Source organism: Pelodiscus sinensis, chromosome 14, assembly GCF_052426305.1.
Source record: "Pelodiscus sinensis isolate ZL-2025 chromosome 14, ASM5242630v1, whole genome shotgun sequence".
Classification (NCBI taxonomy): Eukaryota; Metazoa; Chordata; order Testudines; family Trionychidae; genus Pelodiscus; species Pelodiscus sinensis.
The window spans coordinates 37,941,702-37,955,531 of NC_143065.1; positions in this window are offsets into that span (position 1 = coordinate 37,941,702).

The following is a 13,830-nucleotide window of genomic DNA, read 5'->3' on the forward strand; positions in this document are numbered from 1 at the left end:
CCTGGACTCTGGTTGGCATCAGCATCCTCGCTGGGGTTTGAGTGACCTGCTTGGGTGCACACAGTGACAGAGTTGGTGCTTATTGTGTGGCTAGGAGCTGCTGGCCTTGGGCTGCTCTTCAGGTCTGGACAGTCAGGTAATCATGGCTAGATCTGCCACAGTGGTAGCATTTGGCCTGCTTATCCTCGGGGTGAGCATTCCTGCTCTCAGGGTTTCTCTGAGCTCCCTTGTTGGATTCAGGGCTGGGTTTGCTTCTAAACCCCTCCCTCCGTCTAATCTACAGGGAAAGGTGATAAGTCTTCCCATGTGGTCTGTGCCCTTCCTGTGCCCTGTTTTGGGTATGGGCATCTGCAAACTGTGCAGCGCATAGGACTGACTCGGGCTCCTGATCACACACAGCTGCCCTGACCTGGTCAGGCACAATACTCAGAAACTGCTCCAGGGTAATCAAATCCAGCAGTTTCTCACAATTCCCATTCGCTTTTGCCCTCATAACCACTTTTTAACAAAACCCATCAGCTTGTGAGCACATTCCATATATGTACAGTCACTAGACATTTTAAAGCTCCTAAATTTAACCCGGTGAGATTCAGGGGTAACCTTGAACTGTCTCAGTGCATAATCTTTAAGCCGCTCAGTCTAAAGCATCTTCCTCCCCCAGTTCATTAAATACCTTCCTGGCTTTTCCAGTCAGTCTGGTCATCTGGGACCTGGTTCACATTGCAAATACGTACAAAGGTGGCCCAAAACTCCTCAATATCCGCATTATCTTTGTACATGGGACAGATCCTTTCCCATGGGGGTAGGCTCTAAGGTCACTGTATCTTTTGCTGCTCCTCAAGTATTCAGAGTTGGAGTTGCTTGGAATGCTCCTCAGCCACCAGCTCTTCCATTCTCCGTGCATGGGCCTCTCTCTCTATTTCCGCCGCCTTCTCCATCACCTTTCACTCCCTTTCAGCATCCACCTCCTTCACCTTGTGACGCATGTCTGCAAGGGCCCTCTCATGTTCCAGCTCCACTCTCTTCAATGCCTGCTGCTTTCTAACTTCTTCTGCAACAGCATCCGTGGCATTGGGTAGGCGCTGCTCCCTTGCCTGCTGCTCATTTAGCATTAGCAAAGATCTCAGTTCTGGCTTAGAAGCTTTCTCTCTAAAGTCAATGCCTCTCTTCAAGCACAAATCTTCCAGAGCCTTTCGGTCCAGACTCTCATATAGTTTCTAACTCATTGCACTGACTCTTTAACCAACCACACTCTCAATACCGAAATCAAATTTAGAACAGCGTGGGGTCCTGATCCAAAGCTCAGTTGACCAAGATCTGTGGATCCTGCCGACTACGCCGCTGACATGGATGGCCAGGATGGGTCTTCAGTTCTGCTACTGATCCTAGATGCAGCCTTGCGACGGACAGAGGGCCGGGAAGGATTGCTGACTCTAACATAGTATGTACACCAGAGACTTTCAAGATAGCAGTTTGTAACATCTTTGCTGAGAGCCTGCATCCAGAACTTGGTGACTGGTGCATGTACTGTATTCTTCTTAATAACCCTACTCTCATACTTTTCTTTTATTAATAAACCTTTAGATTCTAAAGGATTGGCCCAGCGTGCTCTTGTGGGCAGGACCAGATTAAGGCGGGGGCTAGCCGGGTAGCTGCTCGGGGCACCAAGCTATGGGGGGGCCGTGGCCGTGCAGGTGCTGCTCTCCCTGGGGCGCGGGCCCCCCCTTACCATGTTAATCAGGCGCTGCGCACCCGGGGATGGGGCCACGCATGCGTCACGCGCCGCTGCCCGGGGTGCAAGTATGGCTCGGTCCGGCACTGCTTGTGGGTAAGATCCAAAGTGTAAACTGACCAGGGATTTGTGGCTGGTTCTTTGGGACTGGAAAGACCCGTTTGGGGTAGGTGAGATTGGGTTCTATAACCCCTCACCTGGGTGTAGGCCGGGGGCTGATTATGCCACAGGGAGCGCAGGGGTGCCTGAGGGGTTTTACTTGTGAAGCTTCCTGCTGGCCGGATTGGCAGCTGAAGCGCTCGGTGTGACTGGTTTGTGGCCTATTTGGGCAAGGTGGTGCGCAGAGTTGCACAGACCCAGCCCAGTCCGTCACCCCTCAGTGGTGCGCAGACCCAGCCCAGTCTGTCATGGGGACAGAAGGCTTCTGTGCCGTGTGAGGAGCAATGGCATGGAACCCATTTCTTAGTTGTATTTTCCTGCAAGCCGGTGTCACCATCAAGTAGTGAAATGTCCAGCAGGGCTTTCTAAGACATTTCACTACTTGATGGGGCACTAGGACAGAGTATTTAAATTTGAGAGTAGCCCAGAAAAATCAGGATGTATGGTCAGCGTAAGTATGGCATTATTTACACTTTGGAAGCCCTGTTTGCAGGCCTGTCTTCACCACCTAGTCTAGTTCCCCCTTCTTTGTGAGGTTTGTGATAGGAGCAACAATGTCCCCTTTTACAAATCTCCTGTAATAGCTGGCCAGGAATAACCACTAGCTTTAGGAAGTGGCTATTCCATTCTTTGCAGGAAAAACAGCCAATAGTCTAGTACAGTGTTTCTTAACCAGGGGTACAAGTATCCTTAGGGGTACTCAAGAGAAGTCTGGGGAGTACATCAGCACAACTGAAATTGCCCCCAAGGCAAAGCTGCAAGCAGCTCAAACTCTATTGCATTTAAGAACTGCCTCTGGAGCCAGAACATGCAGCTTGAAGGAGATCTCAAGTATGAAATCCACAGCAGGGGGAGGGAGGGCTACTGCCCCTCCTAACTTCCCTCCTAGCCCCCCTTGAATGGCACCTTTGACCCTGTGACAGAGGCATAGTCAACAGAATGCTTAACCCTGTCTGGCCATGTGTCATTCTTGGCATAAGATTTGTTGTAATTATATAACAGTGGGAGCAACAATTGTTTTTACGATCACATGATAATCAGATAACATTACAGTATTATAACAAAGTTAAGAAACTTTTCATTTTAAGTAAATGATTTCTAAGTATTGCTTTAATTTCCGAACTTTTGTTAGTTTGCATGATAACTTCTATGATCATTCAAGCACAATTATTTGTGCAACGACAAATATTTCTAAAGAGACTCAGGATATTTTCCATTCGCTGCTCATTTCTTATTTCTGCCTGAGAACATTACTTTAAAAGGGCCTATGAGCAAGGAACAAGAGGAGTAGTGATTTATTTGTAGGCAGGAAAGCCAGAGAAACTTCTCCTCCCTAAACTGTCTGATCCATGGCTCTAAGTGCTCAATAACTGTAAGAGAATACATGTGTATTTTTTCACTTCTGGTTTCTGAGAGCTTGATCCTTTGTGTCACTGGAAAGTTTGCCAGTATCAGGACTTTAGGATTGAGTCCTCTGCTTTTAAATTGCTAAGTTACACCAGGTATTTTAACAAGCACATGTGGCTTTTCTCTCCCTAGGCTAGGAATTTCACAAAAGTAATTAAACATACGAGGACACATTTTAGAGGAATGGATAAAGGAAGGGGTGCAAGTGTTTCTCTCCTTTGCACATAAATTACCCTATGCATTGACACAAATCAGGTATTTGGGCATGTGAGAAAGTTTGCACCTATTCTCTTACTAAGAATAAGGCCAATAAATATGGAATTTAGCCTAAATTCATCAGCGGATAATAGAATAATAGTGAATGTGAGATGTCCTGTTACTAATATGAAAATCTGTTCTTAATTCATCAGTTAACTGGCTCATTTTCTTAACCTCTGGCATTTGGACCAGTCTGTAACTGGCATCGCGGGAATCAGCTATTTTAATATCGCTCCCATAGTAATTAGTTATTACAGGGTTCATTTAAGGAGCTCAGCCTCTCTGCCCTCCTCCCATTCTGTTCAAGAAGTATGCAAAAGGAAGGCAGTCCAACTCATGTAGTTCACTGTGACTACAACTGCAACACACTGTAAACAGCCATCCAGTTCAGTAAGTTAGTTTACACATGGATATGAGGATAAGAGGTTGTCTACACTGTGCCACAATGCAAATGATGGGTGGGTAAGCCGCACAGTGCACACTATCTGTGCCATGGGAACACCACTGGTGCAAACTAAAAGATATCTAGTTCATGTGAACATAGTCCTGTTTGAAAGAGGACTGCGTTTAGGTTAGTTAAGTGCTGCAAAATGGCATGATCGCCACATTCAGGTCTGTTTTCCAAGGCTGTTTCATTCAGGACCTTGTATCAGTTATGTATTTCCACAGCTGTTCTAAAGGTTATATACATTAACCTACCTCAAAGTAAATGCTTTTAAAGAGGGCCCTTAGTACTTCATGATTCCACTTTGTTGGGAGTTGTTTATCAACACATGATAAAATAGAAGTTCTCTCACTGTTGTCATTTGACAAAACCTTATTAGGTGACACATACTTCCACTGAATGGGAGCTGAAGAGCCGGCTTGTGGGGAGCAGGCAATATGTACAGCAACCTTGCCATACTTCCACCAGGAGCAGCAGGGACAGGTCACTGCATGCATGGAGCCCCCTGAGGCAAGCTGCCCTCCCGCCCAGATCTGGCACACAAAACTCTTCCTGGCCTGTACTCTCTGCCTCTCCTCCCCTCCTGCACCCAAACTTCTGCCCCTCTCTTGTGCCCAACCCCTCTGTGATCTAACCCTCAGCCTTGCATCCTCCCCCCACCAGCACCATACTCTGAATTCCTCATGGCCATTCCTCTGCCTCAGAGCAGCAGGGATATGTCATTGTTTCTGGGGAGTCACACAGAGCCAGGTAGGGGGCCTGCTGACTCCACACTAACCAGACTATAAACAGGACTTTCTATGAAGATTACAAGTACCAGTTTATTAAACTTTTTGGTTGGTACAGGGTCAGATAACACAGCTTTTACTCTATAACATTTTGGGCAGGACTAGACTCAAAACTCTTGAGTTCTGTTCCCAATTCTCCAGCTTATTTGCTGTGGCATCTTGGGCAAATCACTTAATTGCTCTAAATCTCACTTTACTCATCTCTAAGATGGTGTGGCAAAACTCCAGCCAGGCCCCGGGGATCCTGCACTTCTAGGCAGTTATTGTTTCCCTCAGAGGCTCACTGTAACCCTCCACACTGCCTCTTTTTTTTTCCCTAGAGGCCAGGTCACAGCTTAGTGAACCATCCTCATCATTAGCAAAAAAACAACAACAAAGGATTGGGGTGAAACCCCTCTGTAATCCTGGCCTCCCTTTCCAGAAGCAAACTTTTTAGTCATGTGGGGAGGGTTGGGGAAACCCAGGCTCATCCACTACCCTAGGTTGTAGCCCAGGGACCCTATATAGCAGGAACTGATGGGTTTTTTTCCTCTCTAGCCTCAACACAGCAGGCACTTCCCCAAACTCTCCCCCAGTACCTTCTCCCTGGTCCCTGAGTGTCTCTTTCCTGTTTCAGCACAAACACACTTTCCATTTTGCAGAACTCAGCTCTCTAGCAACAAACTTCTTCCTCTCAGTCCTTCACACTTCTCCCCACTCTTACCTGAGAGGAAACCTTTTAAAATAGCCCAGCAGGCCTTAATTGGCTGCAGGTGCCTGATTAGCCTGCTGCTTCAAGAAAGCTCTTACTTAGCCTCAGGTGCCTGCCTGCCTTGATTACATGGCAGCTGTCTCTTCTGGAAGCGGAAAACCATTCCTCAGCTCTTGGTATGTCTGCCCCCCACCAAACTCTTGTAGCCAACTCCCCTGGGTCTGTCACAATGGGTAAACTAAATAATAAGGTTAATGCATAAATAATAAGTGTTTATGAAGTGCTTTGAGATTCATGGAGGAAAAGTGCTTACATTAAGTACAGTGTTTCAGCATTAGATTACTTATAGATGTGTATACATTTTATCATATTTTGATAAAGCCATAATTTATACCAAAAATGATCTGGAAAGCACTGACATATCTAAGCAGATCACCTCTGATATATTATAGACATATATACATTGCAAATCTGGAGGTGTACAATAAATAGAACCCATCATGAAGTAATACTTATTGAGACTCAAATCTGCAGCTAACTTTTTTTGATGTTAGCCTTTTACTAAACTGGGGTAGCTGCATGCTTGGAAGGAATGGCATAGCTAAAGAAAGGTCTCGCTGCCTCATGCCTACAGTGATGCAGAGACTCTATATTCAAATACTCTTGAAAGAACACAGCCTGGAAGGAGCTCAAGCATTGCAAAGCAAAGAGGGAAACAATTCCAAACAAGGCAGCCTGTGTGCAGCTCTGTTTTTGCAACCAGCCGTGGAAGGTTTACATTGCAGTACACTTTGTCCCAAAAGCTATTTTATTTGAGTATCATTTATGGAAAAAGCTATAAACAAAAGACAAATATCTTGAGTGCCTTTCAGTGCTGGGGAGAAGTGTTAGTATAAGGTTTGACACTGGCAGTCTAGCTAGGTTAGTATCACTGTGCAGGCCAATGGAGTGGAAACAAACAAAGTAGGCATTAAGCAATTTTTTCTCTCCATAAACTCTGTACATAGATGGGATTTTATTCTGAGGAAATGGGCTTAAGAGTCCTATTATGTGGATGTTCCTGTGATAGGTTCTTCTTATATGAAACTAATACCTTCAACAAACAGGTATCCAGCAGAGGGCGTAACATTTGAAATGAATTTTATCTGCCATGAAATTGTAAAAATAAATTATAGTTTGCAGGCTCTGGCAAGGTTTCTAGCTCTGAATTTTATTTTCTTAGTGTATTTTAGAACAGAAAAGGGAGGTTACTCACCTTGTGCAGTGACTGGTTTTCTTTGAAATGGGTGTCCCTGTGGGTGCTTCAGTGTAGATGTCTTGATGCTCCTGCACTTGAAATCAGAACTTTTTAGCAGTAGTATCTCCCCAGGTGCTGGCATGCATGTGAGGCACTGTCCGTGCCATAGTGAATGTGCCAACACATGTGCGTCAACAGTCCCTAAGTTCCTTCTCTACTGCAGAGAAATGTTCCAGCTCCGAAGCATAGGGGAGGAAGGCAGATTGTGGACCACCTACAGGGACACCCATCTCAAAGAACACCAGTTACTGCACAAGGTGAGTAACCTCCCTTTCCTTCTTCGAGGAGTGTTCCTATGGGCGCTCCCCTGTAGGTGACTACAGAGCGGTACCCTAAGCCTCTGAACAGAGGGGCTTTGGACCTGAGCATGGATGGCGGTGAGGACCCTGTACATGGTACACTGTGAATCGTAAATGTCTATAGCATAGTGCTTTTTAATGTGTGTGTAGAGGCCCATGTTGCTGATGACCTTGATGGGCACATTATGTAGGAAAGCCATAGAGGTGGCCATCGCTCTGGTGGAGTGTGCCTGCATGGCAATGGCATGTTATTGACATTATAGCAACCTTTAATACAGTTTATCCATTTCAAAAGTCTCCTGTTTTGAGATCATGTGGCCTTTGGAGTGAAATGCTATGGAAATGAGCAGTTTGGAAGGGTGTCTGAACTGCCTTGTTTTAGCTCGGTAAAAGGCAATCGCCTGTTGAACATCCCAGGAGTGGAGTCATGCCACACTAATGTCAGGATGAGACTTTTGGTGGAAAACAGGTAAGTATATAAGTTCATTGAGGTGCAAGTGTGAAACTATTTTGGGGAGAAATTTTGGATGTGGTCTTAACACTGTTTTGTCTTTGTAGAAGATTGTAAATGACAGATCATAGAATCATAGAATACTAGGACTGGAAGGGACCTCGAGAGGTCATCGAGTCCAGTCCCCTGCCCTCATGGCAGGCCCCAGTACTGTCTTAGACCATCCCTGATAACATTTATCTAACCTACTCTTAACTATCTCCAGAGATGGGGATTCCCCAACCTCCCTGGGCAATTTATTCCAGTGTTTAACCACCCTGACAGTTAGGAACTTTTTCCTAATGTCCAACCTAAACCTCCCTTGCTGCAGTTTAAGCCCATTGCTGCTTATTCTATCCTCAGAGGCCAGGAAGAACAATTTTTCTCCCTCTTCCTTATGACACCCTTTTAGATACCTGAAAACCGTTATCATGTCCCCTCTCAATCTTCTCTTTTCCAAACTAAACAAGCCCAATTCTTTCAGTCTTACTTCATAGGTCATGTTCTCTAGACCTTTAATCTTCTGCCATGAGTGTTGCCAATTCGCTGACCCTCCTTGCTGTTGTGATGGCTAGTAAGAAAAGCAACTTTTCTGGAAAGGTGGGCCAGGGAGCATGTTGCCATTGGCTCAAACAGAGGCTGAGTCAAGGTGTTACGGACAAGGTAGAGATCCCAAGGTGACACTGTCGGCTTTATTGAGGGAAAGGTATTATTGAGACCTTTAAAAAATGTCTTTGTTGTTGGATGTGAGAATATAGTGTGACCATCTACATCATGCTCACTCGAAATAGCCACTAAGTGGACCTTGACTGATGAGTTGGAGAGGTTCTGTTTCATTAATGAAAGAAGATACTCTAGGACCATCATCAGCTGTGTTGAATGAAGCTGCAATGCAAATTTCCTCAGAACAGGTCTGGTCTTGTGTACTCATCCCTGGAGGAACTAGGCCTTGAGGTGGAGCTTGTGTATGTTGGGTGAATAACTTGACCCTGAGACACGGTCCTGAGATGATTTGTCCAGCCATCATGGAAGAGGAATCGGAGGAGCTACTGACAATTATGACAGGTAAGGGAACCAGGACTGCCTAGTTCATGTGGGTGCTGTCATGATGACCCTGGCCCTGTCCTGTTTTATCTTTTGTATAACTATGTTGAGGAGGGCAAGAGGTGGAAAGGCATCTACAAGATGGAGAGACCAGCTGATCATCATGGCATTCCCCACGGTGCCTCTGCCCTGAAACAGTTCTTGGGACGTTTGGCATTGTGTGATGTGGCGAATGAGTCTATTTCTGCAAAGCCCCACCTGAGGAAGACCGTATGTAGGGCCTGGGGATGTATCTCCCATTTGTACTTGTGATGAAATATGTGGCTTGGTTGGCCATGGTGACATTTTGTTTGCCTGGGAGATATACTGCTGATATGGTGATCTGGTGGTGAATGCACCACTGTCACACTGCTGTTGCCTCTTTGCGGAGGTGGCATGATCTGCCCCCATCTTGGAGATTTATGTAGAACATGCAGACGGTGTCGTCCATGGGTATTCCCACAGACTTGCCTTAATTAAGGAGAGAAAGTACTCGCATGCTCTTCATACTGCACGGAGTTCCAGGATGTTAATGTGCAGGCTTGAGTCTTCAGGAGTCCATCTTCCCTGTGTGCTGTGACCGTTGGTGTGGGCACCAGAGCCCAGCAATGAAGCATCCATTGTTATATGTATGGAGAGGGGCATTTGTTGGAAGGAGACTCCTGAACAGAGGTTGTTGGCCTGCAACCACCATGTGAGGGATTCTCTGACCTTCTTTGTATGGCTTAGTTGTTTGCATAAATGGCGCGTGTGAGGCTGAAAGCATGTGTGAAGCCACGTTTATAGATACCTCATGCGCAGCCTGGCATAAGGAACCATGTATGTGGCGGCGGACATATGACCAAGAAGCTGGAGGCACTGTTTGGCAGATACTATGGTGCTGTCTATAACAGTTCTTGCTAGGCTGCTTAGAACCTCTGCAGTGATAGTTGCGCCTGTGCCCATATGCAATCCAATGTGGCACCTATGAACTCCAACTTCTGGGATGGAGTGAAGTGTGACTTCTGTGTGTTTATCTGAAGTCCCAGAGTTCTGAACAGTTTGATTGTCCTCATGGTGGATTGTATGGCCTCTTGGTCTGTAGGTGCTATAATCAGGCAAATCGTCTAAGTAAGGGAAGATTACTATGTGTAATTTTCATAGGTTGGCCACTGCTACAGCAAAAATCTTGGAAAAAACTCTAGGTGCTGAGGATAGGCTGAATGGTAGAACATGGTGCTGATAATGTTCATTCTTTAGTATGAATCTTGAGAACTTTCTGTGTGAATGCTGAATTGCTATGTGAAAATAAACGTTCTGCAGGTCAAGGGACGATGTCCAGTTTCCTTTTTCTAGGGCCGGAATTATCTTTGCTAGAGTTACCATGGTGAATAACTGTGTTTTTTTTTTATATATATATATACTTGTTCAATCTGAGCAAGTCCAGGATGGGTCTCCAACTCCCCACGATTTCTTTGGGGTGAGAAAGTATCTTGAGTAAAAACCATTTCCCTAGTGATGTATTGGTATAATCTCTATTGCCCCCATCTAGAGAAGTCTGAGAAACTCTTGTTGTAGCAAGGACTTGTGAGTGGGTCCCTGAAGAAGGATAAGGGAATGGGGTTAGGTGGGAAGAGAGATCAGGAAGGGGATTGTGAAACCTTTTGCTATGACTTCCAAGGCCTGCTGTGATGGTGGTCCATGCATGATAAAAAGGCTACAGGCTGAACTGGCATTGAACAGTTGTTGGAAACCAAGTCAAACACTTGACCAGATGATCAAAACGTCCACACTGCTTGTTTTTGCGCAAAAACGGCTTGAATAGATTATGCAAATGAAGCGGGATAACATGTTAATCAGTGCTTCATTTGCATACTCTCTGCTGACAAAAGCTGGCAGTGTAGACATAGCCTAGCAATTCAGCAGGGTTCGCCCCTAGTGGGCCGCTGCTGCTATATTTACCTGCGCCTCTGCAAGTAGGCACTATCACAGCTCCCATTGGCTGGGAATGATGATCCACGGCCAATGGGAGCTGTCATCTCCCATACCTGGAGAGGCGCATGTAAATACGATGGTGTGGAGACCTGCCAAGGACTAATCCTGGCAGACCGAATCTGGACCGTGTGCCAGTATTTGCCCGCCCCTGGTTCAGGCCACTGCACTAGAAATACTATGTAATTATTAACTGATAGAACTGAAATAGAACAGTATCTCAAACTACCAAATCAGGACAAAAATGTCAGTAGTGGGGTCTCAAAAGCATATATGGTGGTAGGGTTTTAAAATTTGATGCTGAGAGACCAGGCTTTTGCATGCTGTAAATTTGTATAGCTACAGCTGCACACACAGATGGATAACTTGAGGCCACTTCAGACTGCAAAGTAAAAATTCCAGCCAGGAAATGCAAAGAGATTGCATTCAGCACACTTCTGGTTGTGTCACAGCAGCGGCGGCAGCTTATTAATGATTTTAAACCATGGATAAACAAACATGTTAGAAAGAAATGGCAAATGTCTGCCATCGGTGTATAACTCATCTTCTGTGGCTTCAAGGCTGCCTCTGTATCTCCCTCTGGTGATTTAGCTATTGCTCATAAAAGGCAAAGGATTAAGTATAGGGAGAGCGCATAGTGATACATATCAAAAGCATCCTGTATCCCTAGAGAAAAAACAATGTCGCAGTCATCCAAAGTCTGCAAAATGAAACAAACAATGCAAGAGGGACTAAATCTGTGATACAGTGTGCAGCATTTACTGAAGTCTGCATATCCAACAAGCAGGACAGCAGGTTGTCATTCTTAGCCTTTTAAAAAAAAGACCCTATACCATAGTGCTCTGATCTTTTATAGCAGGGGTGGAAGTCCTTTTTTGACCCGCAGAAAAATCAGTCAGGGGCCACACACAATGATAAAGAAACCCCCCCCCAAACCCCCACATTTCCCTCGCACACCAGAGATTTGGGGAGCACGGGCTAGTAGATTTTGTATGCAGCAATCCCACGTTGGGCAGGTTGGAGCACCAGCATGGGCGTCCCAATGCTGGGGGGAACCCTGAGCCTTGGGGGCCAGATCCAGGCAAGCCGGGGGGCTACATCTGGCCTTCAGGTCTGATGTTTCCCATCCCTGTGTTATAGAATCCTAGAACACTAGAACTGGAAGAGCCCTCGAGAGGTCATCAAGTCTAGTCCCCTCCCTCATGGCAGGACCAAGCACTGTCTAGATTAGGGGTACTCAACTTTGGAAACCCTGGGGACCATAATGATATTCGCAGCACATGCCGAGGGCTGCAACTCAAGGCTGGTTGCATATGCATGCAAATCTATATGCAAATATATGCAAATACATTTTCACACTGATGGGCATGAATACAAAGATTAAGCCTTAAGCTGCAGCACCAGACCCAAACGTGGCCCGTATAAGCCAGTCCGCACCGCTCAGAGGGTATGTCTACACTAGCCCCCTAGTTCGATCTCTAATTCGAACTACCTACTCCGTGCCCCGTGTAGCCGCGGGCACGGAGTTCGGACTAAGGGACATTTAAAAATGGCGGCGCCCGGGAAGATGCAAATGAAGCCCGGGATATTTAAATCCCGGCTTCATTTGCAACTTCGAATGCCTACATTAGCCTCCCTAGTTCGAACTAGGGAGCTAGTGTAGACATACCCAGACTGCCCAACAATGCTAAGCAGCCAGCACTTCCCACAATGCCCAGGCACTCCGGCACCTCCTCCCAGGGGCCAGAAACACCAACACCCTGTACCCATCTATTCCAGCCAGCCCATCCACTTGCGTCTTTCAGTGCTCACGTCACCTGGGAGACGCCTCACTGTTGTGGAGCCTGTTCCTAGTGGAGACCATGTTCAAAGGATCCCACCCGTGTTGAGCCCCGTGTAAACCCAAACTGCACCGCGGGCTGCAACCAAACAGGCCATGGGCGGAATGTTGAGTAGCCCTTGTCTAGATCATCCCTGATAGATGTCTATCTAACCTGCTCTTAAATATCTCCAGTGATGAAGATTCCACAACCCCCCTAGACAATTTATTCCAGTGCCTAACCTCCCTGACAGCTTGGGCACATCTACACTGCAGGGCAAAAGTTGAAGTAAGATATGCAACTTCAGCAATGTCACTTGAATAGCTGAAGTCAAAATAGCTCAATTCAGCTTTTGGCGCTGCCTACACAGCAGGAAGTCAAAGGAAGAACACTCTTCCTTCGACTTCCCTTCTTCCTCGTGAAATGAGGGTTACAGGAGTTGGAGTAAGAAGTCTACTAGCTCGACATTATTTCAAAATAATGGCTTGCTGTGTAGACGCACATTTTTAAAAATTTTGAAATAACATCAGTTATTCTAAAATAACGCTGCTGCGTAGAAGTACCCTTAGGAAGTTCTTCCTAATGTCCAACCTATACCGTCCTTGCTGCAATTCACACCCATTGCTTCTTGTCCTCCCATCAGAGGCCAAGGAGAACAATTTTTCTCTCTTTTCTTTGTGACACCCTTTTAGATACTTGAAAACTGCTATCATATTCCCTCTCAGTCTTCTCTTTTCTAAACTAAAAAAGCCCAATTCTTCCAGTCTTCCCTCATAGGTATGATACCATCTACATGTTTTGTTAGTCTATATAGTGCTACCAGATCATTTGCTTGTTGTTTTTTTCTGTAACAGACTAACTCGGCTACCCCCTGAAGCTTATAGGTCATGTTATCTAGACCTTTAATCATCCTTGTTGCTCTTCTCTGGACCTTCTCCAATTTTTCCACATCTTTTTTGAAATGTGGAGCCCAGATCTGCAGTTTTAGAGGCAACTGCAGCCTGTGTCATCAAGAGAGCAATTTCTGCTGCTTCCCCGAAGAAGGGCTTTTTCTCAGGGCAATGAAATGAGCCTGTTACAAACAAACAGTTTAGTTTACATGACACTAATTTGATGTAGTATCACAGCTAGGTCTGTCTCCACTGGGACAAAAAGAAAATAAATGGGCTTCTTTGGCAGAAAGTTTCTTTTTCAGGGAAACCAAGAAGACTTTATAAATGAGATGTTGTGTGCATATTAAAATCCATTTTCCCAGAGTCTTCTACTGGCATTGGATCAGGTCCTAGGTGAACTGTTTAGCTACCAATCTCGAATATCAGATATATTCAACAAAGTAGCCCTTCTTCTTCAACAATCTATTTTTCCATGTCAATTTCTAAGGACAGCAGTA